This window comes from Dendropsophus ebraccatus, chromosome 3 (genome assembly GCF_027789765.1).
Source record: "Dendropsophus ebraccatus isolate aDenEbr1 chromosome 3, aDenEbr1.pat, whole genome shotgun sequence".
Taxonomy (NCBI): domain Eukaryota; kingdom Metazoa; phylum Chordata; class Amphibia; order Anura; family Hylidae; genus Dendropsophus; species Dendropsophus ebraccatus.
In genome coordinates, this window is record NC_091456.1 from 201,104,051 (window position 1) to 201,121,127 (window position 17,077).

The 17,077-nt window shown below is 47.9% G+C and overlaps 1 protein-coding gene across 1 annotated transcript in view; it reads right to left on the bottom strand.

Moving 5' to 3' along the window:
• TLN1 (talin 1) overlaps positions 1–15,778 on the bottom strand; it is a 124,296-nt gene extending 108,518 nt beyond the window's left edge. The window contains exon 1 of the mRNA XM_069963679.1: positions 15,678–15,778. The gene's annotated coding sequence lies outside the window, so the exon portion shown is untranslated. The remainder of the gene's footprint in view (positions 1–15,677) is intronic.
• Between the last annotated feature and the right edge of the window lie 1,299 nt (positions 15,779–17,077).

The following is a 17,077-nucleotide window of genomic DNA, read 5'->3' on the forward strand; positions in this document are numbered from 1 at the left end:
GTTCACTTATTTTCTTGGAGTGGCCCGGTCCATAATCACTCATTTTCTTGGAGTGGCCTGGTTCCGAATCACTCATTTTCTTAGAGCACAGGCCAAGAGGGCATCACTATATAACCCCACAGCACAGGCCCAGGAGCATCGCTTTATATTCCCACAGCACAGACCAAGAGGGCATCACTCTATATCCCCACAGTACAGGCCCAAGAGCATCACTATATATCAGCATCAGTACTGCAAGAGGAGCCGCCATCACAGGGCCCGACCAGTACTGCAAAAGGATCCGCCATCACAGGGCCCAACCAGTACTGCAAGAGGAGCCGCCATCACAGGAACCCGAACCCCCCCCCACCACCACCACCATCATCACAGGACCCAACCTCTACTGCAAGAGGACCCGCCATCACAGGCATCACTCTATATCCACACAGCACAGGCCAAGAGGGCATCACTATATATCCCCACAGCACAGGCCCAGGAGCATCACTCTATATCCCTACAGCACAGGCCAAGAGGGCATCACTATATATCCCCACAGCACAGGCCCAGGACGGCATCACTATATATCCACACAGCACTGGCCAAGAGGGCATCACTATATATCCCCACAGCACAGACCAAGAGGGCATCACTATATATCCCCACAGCACAGGCCAAGAGGGCATCACTATATATCCCCACAGCACAGACCAAGAGGGCATCACTATATATCCCCACAGCACAGGCCAAGAGGGCATCACTATATATCCCCACAGCACAGGCCAAGAGGGCATCACTATATATCCCTACAGCACAGGCCAAGAGGGCATCACTATATATCCCTACAGCACAGGCCAAGAGGGCATCACTGTATATCCCGCCAGCACAGGCCCAGGAGCATCATTATATATCCCCACAGCACAGGCCAAGAGGGCATCACTATATATCCCCACAGCACAGGCCAAGAGGGCATCACTCTATATCCCCACAGCACAGGCCAAGAGGGCATCACTCTATATCCCCACAGCACAGGCCAAGAGGGCATCACTATATATCCCCACAGCACAGGCCCAGGAGCATCACTCTATATCCCTACAGCACAGGCCAAGAGGGCATCACTATATATCCCCACAGCACAGGCCCAGGACGGCATCACTATATATCCACACAGCACTGGCCAAGAGGGCATCACTATATATCCCCACAGCACAGACCAAGAGGGCATCACTATATATCCCCACAGCACAGGCCAAGAGGGCATCACTATATATCCCTACAGCACAGGCCAAGAGGGCATCACTATATATCCCTACAGCACAGGCCAAGAGGGCATCACTATATATCCCGCCAGCACAGGCCCAGGAGCATCATTATATATCCCCACAGCACAGGCCAAGAGGGCATCACTCTATATCCCCACAGCACAGGCCAAGAGGGCATCACTCTATATCCCCACAGCACAGGCCAAGAGGGCATCACTCTATATCCCCACAGCACAGGCCAAGAGGGCATCACTCTATATCCCCACAGCACAGGCCAAGAGGGCATCACTCTATATCCCCACAGCACAGGCCAAGAGGGCATCACTATATATCCACACAGCACAGGCCAAGAGGGCATCACTCTATATCCCCACAGCACAGGCCAAGAGGCCATCACTATATATCCCTACAGCACAGGCCAAGAGGGCATCACTATATATCCCCATAGCACAGGCCAAGAGGCCATCACTATATATCCACACAGCACAGGCCAAGAGGGCATCACTATATATCCCTACAGCACAGGCCAAGAGGGCATCACTATATATCCCTACAGCACAGGCCAAGAGGGCATCACTATATATCCCTACAGCACAGGCCAAGAGGGCATCACTATATATCCCCAAAGCACAGGCCAAGAGGGCATCACTATATATCCACACAGCACAGGCCAAGAGGGCATCACTATATATCCCCACAGCACAGGCCAAGAGGGCATCACTCTATATCCCCACAGCACAGGCCAAGAGAGCATCACTATATATCCCCACAGCACATGCCAAGAGGGCATCACTCTATATCCCCACAGCACATGCCAAGAGGGCATCACTCTATATCCCCACAGCACAGGCCAAGAGGGCATCACTATACATCCCCACAGCACATGCCAAGAGGCCATCACTCTATATCCCCACAGCACAGGCCAAGAGGCCATCACTATATATCCCTACAGCACAGGCCAAGAGGGCATCACTATATATCCCCATAGCACAGGCCAAGAGGCCATCACTATATATCCCTACAGCACAGGCCAAGAGGGCATCACTATATATCCCCACAGCACAGGCCAAGAGGGCATCACTATATATCCCCACAGCACAGGCCAAGAGGGCATCACTATATATCCCCAAAGCACAGGCCAAGAGGGCATCACTATATATCCACACAGCACAGGCCAAGAGGGCATCACTATATATCCACACAGCACAGGCCAAGAGGGCATCACTATATATCCCTACAGCACAGGCCAAGAGGGCATCACTCTATATCCACACAGCACAGGCCAAGAGGGCATCACTATATATCCACACAGCACAGGCCAAGAGGGCATCACTATATATCCACACAGCACAGGCCAAGAGGGCATCACTATATATCCCCACAGCACAGGCCAAGAGGGCATCACTATATATCCACACAGCACAGGCCAAGAGGGCATCACTATATATCCACACAGCACAGGCCAAGAGGGCATCACTATATATCCACACAGCACAGGCCAAGAGGGCATCACTATACATCCCCACAGCACAGGCCAAGAGGGCATCACTATACATCCCCACAGCACAGGCCCAGGCAGGAGCATCACTGTATATTCCCACAGCACAGTTCAAGAGGGCATCACCATACATCCCCACAGCGCGGACACAGGCGGAATTACCATACATCCCCACAGCGCGGACACAGGCGGAATTACCATACATCCCCACAGCGCGGACACAAGCAGCATCATCATACATCCCCACAGCGCGGACACAGGCAGCATCACCATACATCCCCACAGCGCGGACACAGGCAGCATCACCATACATCCCCACAGCGCGGACACAGGCGGCATCACCATACATCCCCACAGCGCGGACACAGGCGGCATCACCATACATCCCCACAGCACAGGCCAAGAGGGCATCACTATACATCCCCACAGCGCGGACACAAGCAGCATCATCATACATCCCCACAGCGCGGACACAGGCGGCATCACCATACATCCCCACAGCGCAGACACAGGCGGCATCACCATACATCCCCACAGCGCGGACACAGGCGGCATCACTATACATCCCCACAGCGCAGACACAGGCGGCATCACCATACATCCCCACAGCGCAGACACAGGCGGCATCACCATACATCCCCACAGCGCGGACACAGGCGGCATCACCATACATCCCCACAGCACGGAAACCGACTACTAGCACCAGTCATATTCGGCACAGGGTCGGCTCCATCACACAGATCACTGTGCCAACTTCCATATCCAATCCGGAGGCGTATCAGAACGCACACACATCCTGAGTGATATATATATATACCCTCCACTCATAGGAAGGACACAGCAGAGATAAGCAGCCTGGACCAAACCGATATAGCCGCCAGCAAACCACAATGTCTCCCGGGAAGAAGCCAAATACACGAGCACAGGACCCCACCAGTACTGCAAGAGGAGCCGCCGTCACTGTCCCCACCACCATCAGAGGACCCGACCTGTACTGCAAGAGGAGCCGCCATCACAGGGCCCGACCAGTACTGCAAGAGGACCCGCCATCACAGGGCCGACCAGTACTGCAAAAGGATCCGCCATCACAGGGCCCGACCAGTACTGCAAGAGGAGCCGCCGTCACTGTCCCCACCACCATCAGAGGACCCGACCTGTACTGCAAGAGGAGCCGCCATCACAGGGCCCGACCAGTACTGCAAGAGGACCCGCCATCACAGGGCCGACCAGTACTGCAAAAGGATCCGCCATCACAGGGCCCGACCAGTACTGCAAGAGGAGCCGCCGTCACAGGGCCCGACCAGTACTGCAAGAGGAGCCGCCATCACAGGAACCCGACCAGTACTGCAAGAGGAGGCGCCATCACAGGGCCCGACTAGTACTGCAAGAGGAGCCGCCATCACTGTCCCCACCACCATCAGAGGACCCGCCATCACAGGAACCCGACCAGTACTGCAAGAGGAGGCGCCATCACAGGAACCCGACCAGTACTGCAAAAGGACCCGCCATCACAGGAACCCGACCCCCCCACCACCACCATCACCATCACAGGACCCAACCTCTACTGCAAGAGGACCCGCTATCACAGGGCCCGACCAGTACTGCAAAAGGACCCGCCATCACAGGGCCCGACCAGTACTGCAAAAGGACCCGCCATCACAGGGCCCGACCAGTACTGCAAGAGGAGCCGCCATCACAGGGCCCGACCAGTACTGCAAGAGGACCCGCCATCACAGGGCCCGACCAGTACTGCAAGAGGACCTGTCATCACAGGACCCCGACCCCCCACCACCACCATCACAGGACCCAACCTCTACTGCAAGAGGACCCGCCATCACAGGACCCCGACCCCCCACCACCACCACTATCACAGGACCCAACCTCTACTGCAAGAGGACCAGCCATCACAGGGCCCGACCAGTACTGCAAGAGGACCTGTCATCACAGGGCCCGACCAGTACTGCAAGAGTACCCGCCATCACAGGACCCCGACCCCCCACCACCACCACTATCACAGGACCCAACCTCTACTGCAAGAGGACCAGCCATCACAGGACCTCCCACCATACTGTAAGAGGACCTCCCCATCACAAGACCCCTGAAAACAGTACCCCAACCCCCCCCCCATCACAGGACACTGCCCCATCATCATCATCACAGGACCCGACCTGTACTGCAAGAGGACTCCGGCCATCACAGGACACCGACCCTGCCCCCATCATCATCACAGGACCCGACCTGTACTGCACAAGGACCCGCCATCACAGGACCTGACCTGTACTGCAAGAGGACCCCCCATCACAGGACCCAGACTTTTACTGCAAGAGGAGCCGCCATCACAGTACCCACCCTCACATGACCCTGACCTTTACTGCAAGAGGACCCCCAATCACAGGACCCGCCCCCCCCCCCAACACAGGACCCGATCTGTACTGTAAGAGGACCCCCCCCCCTCCATCACCGGACCCACCACCACCATCACAGGATCTGACCTGTACTGCAAGAGGACCCCCCCCCCCCATCACAGGACCCTGACCTGTACTGTAAGAGGACCCCCCCCCCCATCACAGGACCCTGACCTGTACTGTAAGAGGACCCCCCCCCCCCTCCATCACCGGACCCACCACCACCATCACAGGATCTCACATGTACTGCAAGAGGACCCCCCCCCCCATCACAGGACCCACCACCACCACGATCACAGGACCCGACCTGTACTGCAAGAGGACCCCCCCATCACAGGACCCACCACCACCATCACAGGACCCGCCCCCCCCCCCCCCCAACACAGGACCCGATCTGTACTGTAAGAGGACACCCCCCCCCCCCATCACCGGACCCACCACCACCATCACAGGATCTGACCTGTACTGCAAGAGGACCCCCCCCCCCCCCGCCATCACAGGACCCACCACCACCATCACAGGACCCGCCCCCCCCCAACACAGGACCCGATCTGTACTGTAAGAGGACACCCCCCCATCACAGGACCCACCACCACCATCACAGGACCCCACCTGTACTGCAAGAGGACCCCCCCATCACAGGACCCACCACCATCACAGGACCCACCGCCACCATCACAGGATCTGACCAGTACTGCAAGAGGACCCCCCCCCCCATCACAGGACCCACCACCACAGGATCTGACCTGTACTGCAAGAGGACCCCCCCCATCACAGGACCCCCGCCCAGTTAGCGGCCTGTATTCTCGGGCCCTGCAGGGATGGATTCCAGCACCTCTATGAGAGGCGTCTTCCTGCTCACTATTATTACACACCTTGCACTATATATCCTCCAGGCGTGAGATCTGCTGTGAGAGGTGCGGCTGAGTGACACACCGGCTGCAGAGCGTTATACACAACTACCTGCACAGTCACATGTCTAACTACAGGGCCAGCGAGAGAGAGACTGCCAGGAGAGAGCGCAAGACTGCCAGGAGAGAGCGCAAGACTGCCAGGAGGAGAGAGACAGACTGCCAGGAGAGGAGAGAGAGAGAGACTGCCAGGAGAGAGCGCAAGACTGCCAGGAGGAGAGAGACAGACTGCCAGGAGAGGAGAGACAGACTGCCAGGAGAGGAGAGAGAGAGAGAGACTGCCAGGAGAGGAGAGAGACAGACTGCCAGGAGAGGAGAGACAGACTGCCAGGAGAGGAGAGAGAGAGAGAGAGACTGCCAGGAGAGGAGAGAGAGAGAGAGAGACTGCCAGGAGAGGAGAGAGAGAGAGAGAGAGACTGCCAGGAGAGGAGAGAGACAGACTGCCAGGAGAGGAGAGAGACAGACTGCCAGGAGAGGAGAGAGACAGACTGCCAGGAGAGGAGAGAGACAGACTGCCAGGAGAGGAGAGAGACAGACTGCCAGGAGAGGAGAGAGACAGACTGCCAGGAGAGGAGAGAGACAGACTGCCAGGAGAGGAGAGAGAGAGACTGCCAGGAGAGGAGAGAGAGACTGCCAGGAGGAGAGAGAGACAGACTGCCAGGAGGAGAGAGAGACAGACTGCCAGGAGAGGAGAGAGAGACTGCCAGGAGAGGAGAGAGAGACTGCCAAGAGAGGAGAGACTGCCAAGAGAGGAGAGAGAGACTGCCAGGAGAGGAGAGAGAGACTGCCAGGAAAGGAGAGAGAGAGAGAGACTGCCAGGAGAGGAGAGAGAGACTGCCAGGAGAGGAGTGAGAGACTGCCAGGAGAGGAGAGAGAGACTGCCAGGAGAGGAGAGAGAGACTGCCAGGAGAGGAGAGAGAGACTGCCAGGAGAGGAGAGAGAGACTGCCAAGAGAGGAGAGAGAGAGACTGCCAGGAGAGGAGAGAGAGAGACTGCCAGGAGAGGAGAGAGACTGCCAGGAGGAGAGAGAGAGAGAGAGAGTGCCAGGAGAGGAGAGAGAGACTGCCAGGAAGAGAGAGAGGGGGACTGCCAGGAAGAGAGAGAGAGAGAGAGAGAGAGAGAGAGAGAGAGAGAGAGAGAGAGAGAGACTGCCAGGAGAGGAGAGAGACTGCCAGGAGGAGAGAGAGAGAGAGAGAGAGAGACTGCCAGGAAGAGAGAGAGGGGGACTGCCAGGAAGAGAGAGAGACAGACAGAGCGAGACTGCCAGGAGAGGAGAGCGAGAGAGACTGCCAGGAGAGGAGAGCGAGAGAGACTGCCAGGAGAGGAGAGCGAGAGAGACTGCCAGGAAGAGAGAGAGACTGCAAGGAAGAGAGAGAGACAGACAGACAGAGCGAGACTGCCAGGAGAGGAGAGCGAGAGACTGCCAGGAGATTAGAGAGAGCGCAAGACTGCCAGGAGGAGAGACAGACTGCCAGGAGAGGAGAGACAGACTGCCAGGAGAGGAGAGACAGAGCGAGTGCGAGACTGCCAGGAGGAGAGAGAGAGAGCACGAGACTGCCAGGAGGAGAGACAGAGCGAGTGCGAGACTGCCGGGAGACAGAGAGAGAAGGGGTTAAACCAGAGGATGTGTATGAGATGAGATGAGGCAACAGGAAGTGACTGTGTAAGAGACAGAGGGAAATGAGTTCTGCTCCTTCCATGTTACTAACAATATCCGGGGAGCAGTATATACACTACACCGTGCACTGACCGGGTATATAGCGGTATATACACTACACCGCGCACTGACCGGGTATATAGCGGTATATACACTACACCGTGCACTGACCGGGGGGAGCAGTATATACACTACACCGTGCACTGACAGGGTATATAGCAGTATATACACTACACCGCGCACTGACCGGGTATATAGCAGTATATACACTACACCGTGCACTGACCGGGTATATAGCGGTATATACACTACACCGCGCACTGACCGGGTATATAGCGGTATATACACTACACCGTGCACTGACCGGGTATATAGCGGTATATACACTACACCGTGCACTGACCGGGTATATAGCGGTATATACACTACACCGTGCACTGACCGGGTATATAGCGGTATATACACTACACCGTGCACTGACCGGGTATATAGCAGTATATACACTACACCGTGCACTGACCGGGTATATAGCAGTATATACACTACACCGCGCACTGACCGGGTATATAGCAGTATATACACTACACCGCGCACTGACCGGGTATATAGCAGTATATACACTACACCGTGCACTGACCGGGTATATAGCAGTATATACACTACACCGTGCACTGACCGGGTATATAGCAGTATATACACTACACCGCGCACTGACCGGGTATATAGCAGTATATACACTACACCGCGCACTGACCGGGTATATAGCAGGATATATACACACTACACCGTGCACTGACCGGGTATATAGCAGTATATACACTACACCGTGCACTGACCGGGTATATAGCGGTATATACACTACACCGTGCACTGACCGGGTATATAGCAGTATATACACTACACCGTGCACTGACCGGGTATATAGCGGTATATACACTACACCGTGCACTGACCGGGTATATAGCGGTATATACACTACACCGTGCACTGACCAGGTATATAGCAGTATATACACTACACCGTGCACTGACCGGGTATATAGCAGTATATACACTACACCGCGCACTGACCGGGTATATAGCAGTATATACACTACACCGTGCACTGACCGGGGGGAGCAGTATATACACTACACCGCACACTGACCGGGTATATAGCAGTATATACACTACACCGCGCACTGACCGGGTATATAGCAGTATATACACTACACCGTGCACTGACCGGGTATATAGCAGTATATACACTACACCGTGCACTGACCGGGTATATAGCAGTATATACACTACACCGCGCACTGACCGGGTATATAGCAGTATATACACTACACCGTGCACTGACCGGGTATATAGCAGTATATACACTACACCGCGCACTGACCGGGTATATAGCAGTATATACACTACACCGCGCACTGACCGGGTATATAGCGGTATATACACTACACCGCGCACTGACCGGGTATATAGCAGTATATACACTACACCGCGCACTGACCGGGTATATAGCAGTATATACACTACACCGCGCACTGACCGGGAATATAGCAGTATATACACTACACCGTGCACTGACCGGGTATATAGCAGTATATACACTACACCGCGCACTGACCGGGTATATAGCAGTATATACACTACACCGCGCACTGACCGGGTATATAGCAGTATATACACTACACCGCGCACTGACCGGGTATATAGTAGTATATACACTACACCGTGCACTGACCGGGTATATAGCAGTATATACACTACACCGCGCACTGACCGGGTATATAGCAGTATATACACTACACCGCGCACTGACCGGGTATATAGCAGTATATACACTACACCGCGCACTGACCGGGTATATAGCAGTATATACACTACACCGTGCACTGACCGGGTATATAGCGGTATATACACTACACCGTGCACTGACCGGGTATATAGCAGTATATACACTACACCGCGCACTGACCGGGTATATAGCAGTATATACACTACACCGCGCACTGACCGGGTATATAGCAGTATATACACTACACCGTGCACTGACCGGGGGGAGCAGTATATACACTACACCGTGCACTGACCGGGTATATAGCAGTATATACACTACACCGTGCACTGACCGGGTATATAGCAGTATATACACTACACCGTGCACTGACCGGGTATATAGCAGTATATACACTACACCGCGCACTGACCGGGTATATAGCAGTATATACACTACACCGCGCACTGACCGGGTATATAGCAGTATATACACTACACCGTGCACTGACCGGGTATATAGCGGTATATACACTACACCGTGCACTGACCGGGTATATAGCAGTATATACACTACACCGCGCACTGACCGGGTATATAGCGGTATATACACTACACCGTGCACTGACCGGGTATATAGCAGTATATACACTACACCGTGCACTGACCGGGTATATAGCAGGATATACACTACACCGTGCACTGACCGGGTATATAGCGGTATATACACTACACCGTGCACTGACCGGGTATATAGCAGTATATACACTACACCGTGCACTGACCGGGTATACAGCAGTATATACACTACACCGTGCACTGACCGGGAAAAATAGCAGTATATACAGTATATAGAGGAGTATACAGAGGTATATACAGTATATAGAGGAGTATACAGAGTCATATAGCAGTATATACAGTATATAGAGGAGTATACAGAGTTATATAGCAGTATATAGGAATATACAGAGGTATATAGTAGGATATACAGTATATAGAGGAGTATACAGCAGTATATACAGTATATAGAGGAGGAGTATATAGCAATATATACAGTACATAGACAAGGATACAGAGGTATATACAGTATATAGAGGAGTATACAGAGGTATATAGCAGTATATACAGTATATAGGGGAGGAATATACAGAGGTATATAGCAGTATATACAGTATATAGGGGAGGAGTATACAGAGTTATATACAGTATATAGAGAAGTATACAGAGGTATACAGCAGGATATACAGTATATAGAGGAGTATAAAGAGGTATACAGCAGGATATACAGTATATAGAGGTATATACAGTATATAGAGTATACAGAGGTATATACAGTACAGTATATAGGAGTATACAGAGGTATATAGCAGTATATACAGTATATAGAGGAGGAGTATACAGAGTTATACAGCAGTATATAGAGGAGTATACAGAGGTATACAGCAGGATATACAGTATATAGAGGAGTATACAGAGATATATAGCAGTATATACAGTATATAGGAGTATACAGAGTTATACAACAGTATATAGAGGAGTAAACAGAGGTATATAGCAGGATATACAGTATATAGAGTATACAGAGTTATACAGCAGTATATACAGTATATAGAGGAGTATACAGAGGTATATAGCAGGATATACAGTATATAGAGGAGTATACAGAGGTATATAGCAGGATATACAGTATATAGAGGAGTATACAGAGGTATATAGCAGGATATAGAGTATACAGAGTTATACAGCAGTATATACAGTATATAGAGGAGTATACAGAGGTATATAGCAGGATATACAGTATATAGAGGAGTATACAGAGGTATACAGCAGTATATACAGTATATAGAGGAGTATACAGAGGTATATAGCAGGATATACAGTATATAGAGGAGTATACAGAGGTATATAGCAGGATATACAGTATATAGGAGTATACAGCAGTATATAGAGGAGTATACAGAGGTATATAGCAGGATATACAGTATATAGAGGAGGAGTATACAGAGGTATATACAGTATCTAGGAGTATACAGAGTTATACAGCAGTATATACAGTATATAGAGGAGTATACAGATGTATATAGCAGTATATACAGTATATAGAGGAGTATACAGAGGTATATAGCAGGATATACAGTATATAGGAGTATACAGCAGTATATAGAGGAGTATACAGAGGTATATACAGTATATAGAGGAGTATACAGAGGTATATAGCAGGATATACAGTATATAGAGGAGGAGTATACAGAGGTATATACAGTATCTAGGAGTATACAGAGGTATATAGCAGGATATACAGTATATAGAGTATACAGAGTTATACAGCAGTATATACAGTATATAGAGGAGTATACAGATGTATATAGCAGTATATAGAGGAGTATACAGAGATATATAGCAGCATATACAGTATATAGAGGAGTATACAGAGGTATATAGCAGGATATACAGTATATAGGAGTATACAGCAGTATATAGAGGAGTATACAGAGGTATATAGCAGGATATACAGTATATAGAGGAGGAGTATACAGAGGTATATACAGTATCTAGTAGTATACAGAGTTATACAGCAGTATATACAGTATATAGAGGAGTATACAGATGTATATAGCAGTATATACAGTATATAGAGGAGTATACAGAGGTATATAGCAGGATATACAGTATATAGGAGTATACAGCAGTATATAGAGGAGTATACAGAGGTATATACAGTATATAAAGGAGTATACAGAGGTATATAGCAGGATATACAGTATATAGAGTATACAGAGTTATACAGCAGTATATACAGTATATAGAGGAGTATACAGATGTATATAGCAGTATATAGAGGAGTATACAGAGATATATAGCAGCATATACAGTATATAGAGGAGTATACAGAGGTATATAGCAGTATATAGAGTATACAGAGATATATAGCAGTATATACAGTATATAGAGTTATACAGCAGTATATACAGTATATATAGGAGTATACAGAGGTATATAGCAGGATATACAGTATATAGAGGAGTATACAGATGTATATAGCAGTATATAGAGTATACAGAGTTATACAGCAGGATATACAGTATATAGGAGTATACAGAGGTATATAGCAGTATATATAGGAATATACAGCAGTATATAGAGGAGTATACAGAGGTATATACAGTATATAGAGGAGTATACAGAGGTATATAGCAGTATATACAGTATATAGGAGTATACAGAGTTATACAGCAGTATATACAGTATATAGAGGAGTATACAGAGGTATATAGCAGGATATACAGTATATAGATGAGGAGTATACAGAGGTATATACAGTATCTAGGAGTATACAGAGGTATATAGCAGGATATACAGTATATAGGAGTATACAGAGTTATACAGCAGTATATACAGTATATAGAGGAGTATACAGAGTTATACAGCAGTATATACAGTATATAGAGGAGTATACAGAGGTATATAGCAGGATATACAGTATATAGAGGAGTAAACAGAGGTATATAGCAGGATATACAGTATATAGAGTATACAGAGTTATACAGCAGTATATACAGTATATAGAGGAGTATACAGAGTTATACAGCAGTATATACAGTATATAGAGGAGTATACAGAGGTATATAGCAGGATATACAGTATATAGAGGAGTAAACAGAGGTATATAGCAGGATATACAGTATATAGAGTATACAGAGTTATACAGCAGTATATACAGTATATAGAGGAGTATACAGAGTTATACAGCAGTATATACAGTATATAGAGGAGTATACAGAGTTATACAGCAGTATATACAGTATATAGAGGAGTATACAGAGTTATACAGCAGTATATACAGTATATAGAGGAGTATACAGAGTTATACAGCAGTATATACAGTATATAGAGGAGTATACAGAGGTATATAGCAGTATATAGAGGAGTATACAGAGTTATACAGCAGTATATACAGTATATAGGAGTATACAGAGTTATACAGCAGTATATACAGTATATAGAGGAGTATACAGAGGTATATAAAGTATATAGAGGAGTATACAGAGTTATACAGCAGTATATACAGTATATAGGAGTATACAGAGTTATACAGCAGTATATACAGTATATAGAGGAGTATACAGAGGTATATGGCAGTATATAGAGGAGTATACAGAGTTATACAGCAGTATATACAGTATATAGAGGAGTATGCAGAGGTATATACAGTATATAGAGGAGTATACAGAGGTATATAGCAGTATATACAGTATATAGAGGAGTATACAGATGTATATAGCAGTATATACAGTATATAGAGGAGTATACAGAGGTATATAGCAGGATATACAGTATATAGAGGAGGAGTATACAGAGGTATATACAGTATCTAGGAGTATACAGAGGTATATAGCAGGATATACAGTATATAGAGTATACAGAGTTATACAGCAGTATATACAGTATATAGAGGAGTATACAGAGGTATATAGCAGTATATACAGTATATAGAGGAGTATACAGATGTATATAGCAGTATATACAGTATATAGAGGAGTATACAGAGTTATACAGCAGTATATACAGTATATAGAGGAGTATACAGAGGTATATAGCAGGATATACAGTATATAGAGTATACAGAGTTATACAGCAGTATATACAGTATATAGAGGAGTATACAGAGGTATATAGCAGTATATACAGTATATAGAGGAGTATACAGATGTATATAGCAGTATATACAGTATATAGAGGAGTATACAGAGGTATATAGCAGTATATACAGTATATATAGGAGTATACAGAGGTATATAGCAGGATATACAGTATATAGAGTATACAGAGTTATACAGCAGTATATACAGTATATAGAGGAGTATACAGATGTATATAGCAGTATATACAGAGTTATACAGCAGTATATACAGTATATAGGAGTATACAGAGGTATATACAGTATATAGAGGAGTATACAGAGGTATATAGCAGTATATACAGTATCTAGGAGTATACAGAGTTATACAGCAGTATATACAGTATATAGAGGAGTATACAGAGGTATATAGCAGTATATACAGTATATAGAGGAGTATACAGAGGTATATAGCAGGATATACAGTATATAGAGGAGTATACAGAGTTATATAGCAGTATATACAGTATATAGGAGTATACAGAGTTATACAGCAGTATATACAGTATATAGAGGAGTATACAGAGGTATATGGCAGTATGTAGAGGAGTATACAGAGGTATATGGCAGTATGTAGAGGAGTATACAGATGTATATAGCAGTATATACAGTATATAGAGGAGTATACAGAGGTATATAGCAGTATATAGAGGAGTATACAGAGTTATACAGCAGTATATAGAGGAGTATACAGAGGTATATACAGTATATAGAGGAGTATACAGAGTTATACAGCAGTATATAGAGGAGTATACAGAGGTATATACAGTATATAGAGGAGTATACAGAGGTATATGGCAGTATGTAGAGGAGTATACAGAGTTATACAGCAGTATATACAGTATATAGAGGAGTATACAGATGTATATAGCAGTATATAGAGGAGTATACAGAGTTATACAGCAGTATATAGAGGAGTATACAGAGGTATATACAGTATATAGAGGAGTATACAGAGTTATACAGCAGTATATACAGTATATAGAGGAGTATACAGAGGTATATGGCAGTATGTAGAGGAGTATACAGAGGTATATGGCAGTATGTAGAGGAGTATACAGAGGTATATGGCAGTATGTAGAGGAGTATACAGAGGTATATGGCAGTATATAGAGGAGTATACAGAGTTATACAGCAGTATATACAGTATATAGAGGAGTATACAGAGGTATATGGCAGTATATAGAGGAGTATACAGAGGTATATGGCAGTATATACAGTATATAGAGGAGTATACAGAGGTATATGGCAGTATATACAGTATATAGAGGAGTATACAGAGGTATATGGCAGTATATACAGTATATAGAGGAGTATACAGAGGTATATGGCAGTATATACAGTATATAGAGGAGTATACAGAGGTATATGGCAGTATGTAGAGGAGTATACAGAGGTATATGGCAGTATGTAGAGGAGTATACAGAGTAGTATATAAAGTTGTCCGGGCCGCCGCTCCCGGTTCTCCGGGCCCCCCCGGTGCCGTACACAGCACACACATCCCCCGGGGCCCCGGGCCGCACTCACCGCTCCGTTCTCGGATCTCTCTGACTCCTCAGTGTCCGACCCCGCCCGGGATCCGCTCACTCCTCCACACTGCTGCACTGCTGCGTGACTGCCGCCAGGGGCCGCTGTGCTGTGTGCGCCGCTCCATCAGCTTCATCCTCAGGAGGCCGCTCTGCCCGGAGCCGCGCTCTATGGTCTAAGGGCCCTCTCACTGACGTGTGACGTGGGAGCCGCCATCTTGGCTGCTGGCATCAGCTGGAGAGAAAACTGGCGAACAAGTCCAGGAGACGTCTGACCTCTGTACCTGCCAGCACAGGTGGGATCTATTGTATTGTATCACATTCTTATATCATGTAATAAAATGGTGAACACTTCATTATATCATACAATGTGATTATCTGGACTGTTCTGTAGAGCCTCTCAGGTGATGTGTACCTACCATACGTATATAGAATATACCTGCTGCACAGGACGTAGTCTATATACCTCACCACACCGGAGCGCCTCTGTATCCGATCCAGAGGAGATGTAACAGAAGATGGCGGAGTGTATCCGATCCAGAGGAGATGTAACAGAAGATGGCGGAGTGTATCCGATCCAGAGGAGATGACACAGAAGATGGCGGAGTGTATCCGATCCAGAGGAGATGACACAGAAGATGGGAGAGTGTATCCGATCCAGAGGAGATGTAACAGAAGATGGCGGAGTGTATCCGATCCAGAGGAGATGACACAGAAGATGGCGGAGTGTATCCGATCCAGAGGAGATGACAGAAGATGGCGGAGTGTATCCGATCCAGAGGAGATGACAGAAGATGGCGGAGTGTATCCAATCCAGAGGAGATGTAACAGAAGATGGCGGAGTGTATCCGATCCAGAGGAGATGATAGAAGATGGCGGAGTGTATCCGATCCAGAGGAGATGACACAGAAGATGGCGGAGTGTATCCGATCCAGAGGAGATGACACAGAAGATGGCGGAGTGTATCCGATCCAGAGGAGATGTAACAGAAGATGGCGGAGTGTATCCGATCCAGAGGAGATGACACAGAAGATGGCGGAGTGTATCCGATCCAGAGGAGATGACAGAAGATGGCGGAGTGTATCCGATCCAGAGGAGATGACAGAAGATGGCGGAGTGTATCCAATCCAGAGGAGATGTAACAGAAGATGGCGGAGTGTATCCGATCCAGAGGAGATGATAGAAGATGGCGGAGTGTATCCGATCCAGAGGAGATGACACAGAAGATGGCGGAGTGTATCCGATCCAGAGGAGATGACACAGAAGATGGCGGAGTGTATCCGATCCAGAGGAGATGTAACAGAAGATGGGAGAGTGTATCCGATCCAGAGGAGATGTAACAGAAGATGGCGGAGTGTATCCGATCCAGAGGAGATGTAACAGAAGATGGGAGAGTGTATC